At 51.0% G+C, this 9,442-nt stretch overlaps 1 protein-coding gene across 11 annotated transcripts in view; it reads left to right on the top strand.

The window, feature by feature from the left end:
* Positions 1-2,720: 2,720 nt before the first annotated feature.
* The window catches only part of DDC (dopa decarboxylase), a 74,811-nt gene continuing 68,089 nt past the window's right edge, over positions 2,721-9,442 (top strand). For 8 of the 11 annotated variants that reach the window (XR_014814373.1, XR_014814367.1, XR_014814372.1 and 5 more), the window contains exon 1: positions 2,721-2,839. The gene's annotated coding sequence lies outside the window, so the exon portion shown is untranslated. Of the gene's footprint in view, positions 2,840-7,247; positions 8,338-9,076; positions 9,242-9,442 lie in introns of those variants that run through there. The other 3 variants (XR_014814370.1, XM_021063928.2, XR_014814368.1) reach the window with 3 other exon arrangements.

Raw genomic sequence — 9,442 nt, 5'->3', positions numbered from 1 at the left:
CAGATTGAATCCGTGTCCTCATGGATGCTATTCGGGTTCATTATCCACTGAGGCACAATGTAAACTCCTCTTTCCTTTTTAAAAATGCTGATCTTGGGAATTCCTGTTGTGGCCCAGTAGGTTAAGAACCCGACAGAGTCTCTGAGGATGTGAGTTTGATCCCTGGTCTCACTCGGTGGGTTAAGGATCCGGTGTGGCCTCAAGCTGGGTGTAGGTTGCAAATGCGGTTTGGATCCGGCGTTGCTGTGGCTGTGGTGTAGGTCGGCAGCTGCAGTTCTGATTTGACCCCCAGCCTGGGAACCTTCATATGCCGCAGGTTCGGTCATAAAAATAAACAAATAAATAAATGAATAAAATAAAATGCTGGTCACCAGATCCCCAAACTAGATTCACCACCCACCATAGGTTGAGCCCAGTGATTTGAAAACTTTGAATTGGAGAAGAACGGTGTTGAAGAATTTACACCTCCAACGTCAGGCCGCCTCCGAAGCTGCCGTGACTGAGGCCATGTGGAATCGAGAGCAGAGAAAAAAGGACCAGTGGAACGGAGTGGGGAGCCCAGAAACAGACCCGCATGAATGAGGTCAGTTGGTCTCTGGCAAAGGAGCAAAGACAACACAACGGAGCAGAGACCGTCTTTCCAACAAATAGTGCAGAAACAATGGCCATCCACATGCAAAGATGAATCTAGACAGAGACCTCACACCCTTCACAAAAACTAACCCAAGGAGTTCCCTTGTGGCTCAGGGGGGTTAAGGACCCGGCATTGTCCCTGCGGCGGCTCTGGCTGTTGCTGTGGCCAGGGTTTGATCCCTGGCCTGGGAACTTCTGCATGCTGCAGGCACTGCCAAAAACAAGACAGAAACAACAAAAACTAACCCAAAATTGTTCGCAGACCCGGCGTCCTCATGGATACTACTCAAGTTTGTCACTACTGAGCTGCAGCGGGAACTCCTAAAGTTCCTCTCGAAACAGAAATTTATGAAAGTAGCAAGGATTTTTTTTTCATTTTTTAAAGTTTTATTGAAGTCTATTTGATATACAATGTCGATCATTCCTGCTCTCCTGCTCTGCAACAAAGTAATTTGGTTACACGTACACACATCCATTCTCTCTCAGATTTTTTTCCCATAGAGATTATCACAGAATGTTGGCTACAGTTCCTTGTATTGGAGTTCCCGTTGTGGCCCAGTGGAAACGAATCTGACTAGTATCCTTGAGGGTGTGGGTTTGATCCCTGGCCTTGCTCAGAGGGCCTGGGATCTGGTGTTACAGTGAGCTGGTGAGCTGTGGTGTAGGTCGCAGATACGGCTTTGATCCTGCATTGCTGCGGCTGTGGTGTAGGCTGGCGGCTACAGCTCTGATTTGTCCCCTAGCCTGGGAACTTTCATATGCCATTGGTGTGGCCCCAAAAAGCAAAAAAATAAAAAAAAAAGAAAGTTCCCTGTGCCACACAGGAGGTGCCCATTGGCCAGTCATTCTGTAGACCTCACTGTGCCTATGCCAGTTCCAAAACCCCAGGGCATCCCCCCCAACCTGTCTCCCTTGGTAACCATAAGTTTGTTTTCAACCTCTGTGAGTCTGTTTCCATCTGCAACTAAGTTCATTTGTATCCTTTTTTTAAGATTCTGCATACCAGTGGTATCACATGGTGTTTTTTTCACAGTCTCACTTCACTTAGTATGAGAATCTCTAGGTCCATCCATGTTGCTGAAAATGGCATTGTTTCATTCTTTTTTATAGCTGAGTAATATTCCATTGCATATATGTACCACATCGTCTTTATCCACTCCTCTGTCTGGGGGGTTGGGGATCACTAACAAAACAAAATGGGTATTTAGGTGGCTTCCACGTCTTGGTTATTGTAAATAGTGCTGCTATGAACATTGGGGTGCATGCATTTTTTTTTTTTTTGTCTTTTTGCCATTTCTTGGGCCATTCCCGTGGCATATGGAGGTTCCCAGGCTAGGGGTCTAAGCAGAGCTGTAGCTTCCAGCCACAGCCACAGCCACAGCCACGCAGGATCCGAGCTGCATCTGCGACCCACACCACAGCTCACGGCAACACCGGATCCTTAAGCCACTGAGCAAGGCCAGGGGTCGAACCCGCAACCTCATGGTTCCTAGTCAGATTCGTTAATCACTGAGCCACAATGGGAACTCATGCCTATATCTTTTTGAATTATAGTTTTCTCTAGACATTTGCCCAGGAGTGGGGCTGCTGGATCCATATGGTAGTTTTAGTTTTTTGAGAAAACTCCAGACTGTTTAAAAGAAAACCGACAAGGGAATGCTTGCCTTTGCAAGTGTCAAATGCATTAGAAGGTTCTAAAGTTTCAGCACTGTAGCCCTGGCACAGAAATGAAAGAAAAATTTCATAGAATCACAACAGCGAGCTCAAGAAAGGGAGATATGAGGGGAGGACCTTTTGGCAAAAGTAATGTTGGAAGAATGAGCTTATTCTCTGGGGGAGAGAATCAGGGGTGTATCTCATGCCTTTTACCCCACAGCAAATTTCAGGCGGAGGAAAGCTCTAAAGGAAACATCTGAAAGTGTGAAATATTAAAAGGCTGGAGAGCAAACACACTCTGAGTGGGGGAGCATTTCCCAGGTTCCCCAGAGATGAGGGGCTTTCTCAAGATTATCTCGACCTTTCCACCAGAAGAAATTAATGTTTAACCAGCATCTGAGGCTCAAAAGGCCAGGAGGCGTGGATCGGAAAGGCCGGGAGAGTGAGTGATTTCAGCACGAACTCCCCAGCGTCCCCACCGCCTTCCAGCCCCCAGAGCCAGCGCGTCTCTGCACAGAGCGGACAACGACAGGGCCGGAGTCCCCAGCAGGTAAGTCCTGGCCTCATACTAACAGGTTGTGCTTGTTGGAAATGGCACCCTGTACCCTGACCCCCGGCGGCGGCAGTGCCAGGCGCTGGCGTGCTGCTCGGCTCGCCTGGGCACTGGGCAGCATGACCGGCCGATGGTGTCTGTCGGGCTGCGGGCTTGCCAAGCTCGGGGATGGTCGCTGTGCCCACACACGCACACACTCAGCTGTGTGTGACGAGGCAGGTCCTGGGGAGCAACCCGGACAGCTGCTCACCTGTCAGACACAGGACACGTGTCCCGACCGCTTGCCACCAGCGTGGTCTGGGCACGGCATCCCATAGCCTCGTGGCCTCCTCTCCAAAATGGGGGTTTAGTGGTACCCACCGCGTCAGGTTCCTGGGAGCCCTGAATCTCATACTGTCTGGAAAATATCCAGCACGTGGGAGGGGGTTGATGGCTAGTAGCCACTCCTTGACCTCTGCAACCTCTGTGACTGCCCAGGCTCCACCTTCATGACATGCAGTATACACTACCCAGAGGCTAATCCAGAGTCTCCCTATGGCATTTGAGAGAGCGAGAGGCTCTTTCGTGCCCACTTAGTAGGCTCATTTCAGTCCCATCAGAAAATACAATTTTTTTTCTGTTTAGGGCCATACCCACGGCATGTGGAGGTTCCTAGGCTAGGGATCGAATCGGAGCTGTAGCTGCTGACCTACACCACGGGATCAGAGCCATGTCCTACGTTGCAGCTCATGGTCATGCCAGATCCTTGACCAACTGAACGAGGCCAGGCATTGAGCCTGCGTCCTCACGGATACTAGTCAAGTTCTCAAAACAATAATAAAATTACTGTTTTAACTCCAGTCTGATGGAGAAGCAAAGTTTTCTTCTCAAGAACTGTACCATCTGGGAGTTCCCGCTGCGGTTCAGCGGGCATGGTCTTCTCGAGAAGCGGCCGGGGGGCCTCGAGGCAGAGTGGTGAGCCCTGCGGGCGTCTGCCCTGAGGATCTTGAGTGGCTCTGGGAGGGGGCTGGGTGGCAGGTCAGGTGGCAGCTCTGGAGGAGCTCCTCCTTGTAATTTGGTATCAGCCAGATGAAGGTGTGGGACGGAGGTGCCTCAGCGAACTGTCACGCCAGATGTCCTCAGAGTGGATTCAGGACGTTCTGAAGCCCGGAAAATGTTGGTGCTGCTTACGATTCAAAGTGACGTTCAGACTTTTAAATATCCCCAAGTAATGGGTGAAGACAGGGAGCCACCTGCGAGATCACCAGCCCTGACCCCTGCACCCTTGGCCACCAACGACCGGGAGGAGCAGAGCTGCACTACCCCTGTAATGAGGCCATTCGTGAATTATCTATTAAGCAGCTACTTTATAAAACGATAAAAGGTTCAGTCTTAGTTAGTCATTAAACTAAGAAGTAATAGTTTTAAACACAACAGACCTAATGGAAAAGACTTAAATGTATAAACAAAATCTTGGCACAACGACAGGGAGAAATTGGCAAGTTTACCGTCATGGAAGATTTTTTTAATTTAATTTTTATTATAGTTGATTTATAGATCTCTAGCAATGAGCGCGAGCTAGATGAGAGTGCAGGCTAACAGAAGCATTAGTAAAGACTGGAAACATTTCAACAAGTAACAGTCTTGGTTTGTTGGATGTATGTGGAACGCTTCACCCAATAATTAGAAAAGACTCTTTTCAAGTTCACGTGAAAAGTTTAGACAAATTCAGGATGTAGCAGCTATAATGCAAGACTCAATGTCGATCAGAGAACTGTTATTGTACCAGCTGCTCTCCGACCACAATTCAATTAACTAAATTACAATTCAAGAAAAAGATAAGTAAAAATTGCTATATGTGTCTGGAAAGTTTTTGAAAGCTACTACATAACTCACGAATCAAATTCAAAATGTAATGCAAATTGGAAATCCCGTTGTGGCGCAGCGGAAATGAATCTGACTTGGGAACCATGAGGTTGTGGGTTCGATCCCTGGCCTCGCTCAGCAGGTTAAGGATCCGGCGTTGCCCTGAGCTGTGGTGTAGGTCGCAGACAGGCTCGGATCTGATGTTGCTGTGGCTGTGGCAAAGGCTGGCAGCTACAGCTCCGACTGGAGCCCTAGCCTGGGAACCTCCATATGCCACGGGCACGGCCATAAAAAGCAAAAAAAGAAAAAATGTAATACAAGTTAAATAATGCTTAGAAATAAATGAGAATGAAATATGTTAACTTTAATTTTGAGCGTTGTATTGAAGGTAGTACGCAGAAGTAAGCAAATGGTTTCAAATTCTTATATTAGAAAGTTAAAAAGGTCAAAATAAATGAGACAATCACTCAACGAAAGACCTTAGACAGTGGAGCTCTCCTGGGGGCCTAGCAGACCTGAGGTTGTCTCTGTGAGGATGTGGGTTCAATCCCTTGCCATGGTGCAGGCCGGCAGCTCCAGCTCCAATTCAGCCCTTAGCCTGGGCACTTCCACATGCTGCAGGTGCAGCACCCCCCCCAAAAAAAGTCGGTGATGAGATGTTTACAACCACTGCTTCTATTCAGCTGTGTTCAAGAGGCCCTAGGACAGCGCGAAGCGAGTACAGAGTTTTAAATGTTACGTCTGTTTTCATAGAAGATAATCCACCCGAATGAACAGAGAAATTATTAAAAGTTCTAAGACAATCTAGTTAGGTGGCTAGAAAAAGTATTACACACATAAAAATCAATTGCAATGCCATGTGTTGGCAGTAAATACTTATCTCTGATTAGTAACAAGAAAGATCATCTTTACACATGTTTATGAGACATTTGGTTTCTATTTCCGATAAATGCTAGTATTTCTGCTGAGTCGTCTTTTTCTTATCAAAAGGTCTTTTTAGATGACAAATCCTAACCCACAATGACCAACATGCATTTCAAGTCCCTTCCTGCACTTGGTAGGTTCTTTCCGGTTTCCATAGATTGAAGAACAAATATTCTTAACAGTAACTCAGTCAAATGTGTCAGTCTTTAATGGTCAGTTGATTAAGTGAATCATTCAAGAAATCCTTTCCCACTTTTGATTAAAGTGGTATGGAATCTGTTCATCAGTTTTAGGAAAATGGGAATATTTACAATACAGAATATTTTCCTCCATGGGCAGGCATTTATTTCCATTTATTGGGGTTCCCATTGTGGCTCAGCAGAAACAAATCCGACTGGTATCGCTGAGGATGCAGTGTCATCCCTGGCCTCGCTCAGTGGGTCGGCAGCTGTGGCTCCCCTTCCATCCCTAGCCTGGGAACTTCCGCGTGCCCGCAGTGAGGGCCTAAAAAGACAAATGTACATACGTGTATCCATTTATTTGGGTCGTCCTTAAATCTTCCTATGAGCATTTGTAAGTTTCTTCATACAAGTCTTGCACACATTGTGTAAGATTCTGTGAGGTCCATTCCTAGCGTCCTTGATCGTCAGTCAGAACTTGTCACTGTCACTGGGGATGGGAAAGCAGCCGCCCAGGCCACACAGCAGGTGGGGAGGCAGGTTAAGCCTGAATCTGCAGCCTGAAGTCTCAGCCCCGGGCTGCCTCTTCAGGCTCCTCCACACCCTCCTGGGTCCCCCCCCCCCCCGAATCAATCTCAAGTCTATCCCTTCTCTCCCTGCAATTTACTCTCCAAGCAACAGCAGAGCAACCTTCAGATCCCTAAGTCTGTCCTCAGTTTGCTGCCTCAAACCCTTCAAAGGGCTTGGTGTCCCTCCAGACGCAGGCAGCCCGTTGCTGCAGGCTCGCCTCTGGGCTGTGCCCTCTTCACAGGCGAGCCTAGCAGCTCTGGGCACAACAGCCAGCCTGGCTTTCTCTCTGCTTGTTCTTTCACGACATGTCCCATCCTGCAGTGCCACCCAGCAAGCACACCTGGCAGTGCCGGGCATCGGGGCGGCTGGCCTGCTGGTGAGGGATGGCCTGCTCTCCCACATGGTGACCTTGGGCAAATTCCTGACCTCTCTGGGCCTCTGTTTCCTCATCTGTCAATGAGGGATGATGATACTATCTACTTGGGTATGGCACGTGTGGGGGACCGCGTGACCCTGTGTAAGGCTGCCTATAATAGAACCTTTATCAGTGCTAATTACTATCTCGGTCACTCTGTGAAATGGGAGACGTCCTTCTTTGCGCCGGCCTCGTCTCCCAGAGGCTTCTCATCACCCCCGTATTCCTGCGCAGGGTCTCCCGGGATCACTCGGGGTTTAGCCAGTGTCTGCGCTGGGCCGGGTGCTGTGCAGGGAGAGGCATCGCGCCGGCCCGGAGCGCCCCATCCCGGCCAGCTCACCCCGTCTTCCCCCGTGTGGAGGGACGAGCGGTCCTGGGCGGCTCCCTGGCGAGGTGGTTCCTGCGCTCAGTCAGTCCGCCCCGGCGCAGACCCGCTGGATCCCCCAACCCTCCGGCGGTGCGCGGTCCGCGCGGGGAGGGAGGGAGGGAGCCAGCCCGCGGCCCCGGCGGCCCCGCCCAGGCCTCCGTCTCAGCCTCAGCCGGAGCGCAGATGCTCCTTGGAAGAGATGCTGCTTCTTTAAAGCCGCAGGGGGCGGGGGCCGCGCTTGGTCCTCTCTGGGCCCTTCCCAGCGCCTGACTGCGCTGCAGGCCCTGCAAGTGCGCGCTGCAGTGTGGTGTGCGGTGGTGTGTGCTGCGCGTGTGTGTTTAGGATGGTGTGGGCACCCCTGTGTGTGCACATGGACGTGGTGCCGTGCGTGCAGCACTGGTGTGTGCACTGTGTCGTGTGCACTAGTGCGCGCATGGGTGGTGTGTGCAGAGGAAGCTGCGGGTCCCTGCTGGCGGGCGTGGCCTCCACCTTGGCCCCTTTCTGGCTCTGGTGCTCTGAGGCCGCCTCCGGAGAGGAAGGGACCCTGCCCCATGAGGCCGGGGTCAGCCTGCCCAGCGAGGGGCAGGAGAGGCGAAGCCCCAGCCCGAGTTTGAAGAGATCCGTGTCTTGAGGGCGGTGTCTAAAGGCGTAAAAAAACCATGTCTTTAATCCGGGGAACCTGGGTTCAAATCCTTGCCTGCCTGTGCTTCTCTCTCCATCTGGGCTAATGGGCTTGGCACGCTGAGCCTCCCGTGGTCACGTCAGTGCTGGTACAGCAGGTCCTGGCTTGCCGTGCCCGGCCCGCTTCTTGGCCTCTTGAAAGAGCAGGGACCCTGCTGCTGCTCAAAGGTCGTCCAGAGACACAGGGGAGCTGGCTCCTGTCTGGGTCCCGCAGTGGGGCACAAGGCCCGTCTTCCTTGGCCTCTTGCCCCCCAACCCCTGCAGGCTCAGCCGTCTCTGGGCCCCACTCTGCCTCTGCTGACCCCCCCCCCCCCGCCCCGGCCTGGGGAGGGTGCGGAGCAGGAGGGCGGAGGAGGTGGGAGATGCTGCCAGGGAAGGAGCAGAGCAGGCTGCTCTGATTGGCTTTGGGGAGGCGGACACTCTGTCTACATAAATGGCAATCACATCCTCTGTGCCTTTTAACTGTCACCAAGGAGAAGAGAGAGAGACAGAGAACAAGCACCCCGGGCTGCCTGTGAGTACTGCTCTTTGTCCTTGTAGCCTGGGGGTCTGGGCCTGTCACGGAGCCGGCTCCGGTGGCGGCGCCCTCCAGTTTGGGGGCTTTGGGGACTGGAGGTTTGTCTCTTGACTCCAGCTGGGTGGATTTCCTCTGGCCAGCTGGGAGGGCTTGCGTGCAGCTGTGCGCTGGTGGGGCAGGCCGTAGGAACTTTTTGAGAAAATATGCGCCAGCCTAAGTTCCCTGTTGCTTTCGTGTGGTGTCATGTCTAAGCAACAAGTCCCATAAAGAATCAGAAACTTATGATTTTTTTTTTAGCCTAAAATCTCTGAGCCACAACGGCAACATACTAAATGAGTGGAAATTATTTTCCAGGCTGGGAGATGGGGTGGGGAAAGAGGAGGCTGGGAGCCGGATAGACCTCTCCGGCCCTCTAGCTGTGAGGGAGAGCGGGCCGCGTCCTGCCGATGTTTGTAAAAATCGGGTCTGATGTTTATAAAGGGCCCGGCACACAGTAGGTGGTTACTAATGGGAGCTCTGTTATTAACCAGCAAGGAGCCTGCAGGTGGGAAAGTGGGAGGGATTCTAAATGCAGCCAAGGGGTCCACCTGCCAGGGTTTGTTGTTTCCTCCAGTTTCCAAGGGAAATTCTAGCAGGTGGCCTGGGTTTTCCCCTTCATCCGATTTCTCTCAAAGGCTCCAAGAGTTGGGTCTTTCCAATTGATTTCTCATTTCAATCAGCAATATTTCCCTTCCAGAATCAAAAGGAAAGGGGACAGTTGCAGCATAGAAGCTGGCCAGGACAGTGGTCATCCTGGAACAATTAAGACATAGGCAAGATGAGGAGTGTCTGGATGCTTCAGAAAGAAAGAAGACTGTGACTTTCCCAGCAGTCTCTTCTGTCTCTCCTGGGCACGTGGCAGGTGGATAGTTTGATTAAAATTATTTAAAAAAACCCCCAAACCCTTTGAACCTCCACCAATTCAAATAAATAGCTGGGGGGGTTATGAATGTTTCCCCTTCTTCAAGATATTGCTTATTCTGGAGGCTTTACTCTGTTTTTCTTCATCTGAGTCTGGGGACAAGTTTGGGGAGAGACTCCTAGGCTCCCTTGATATCTTAGA

Source organism: Sus scrofa, chromosome 9, assembly GCF_054392235.1.
Source record: "Sus scrofa isolate SSC_HxYL_T2T_F1_AM1 chromosome 9, Sscrofa_HxYL_maternal_Yorkshire_Landrace_v2.0, whole genome shotgun sequence".
NCBI classification, from domain to species: Eukaryota; Metazoa; Chordata; class Mammalia; order Artiodactyla; family Suidae; genus Sus; species Sus scrofa.
This window is presented reverse-complemented; position numbering and strand designations above follow the sequence as displayed.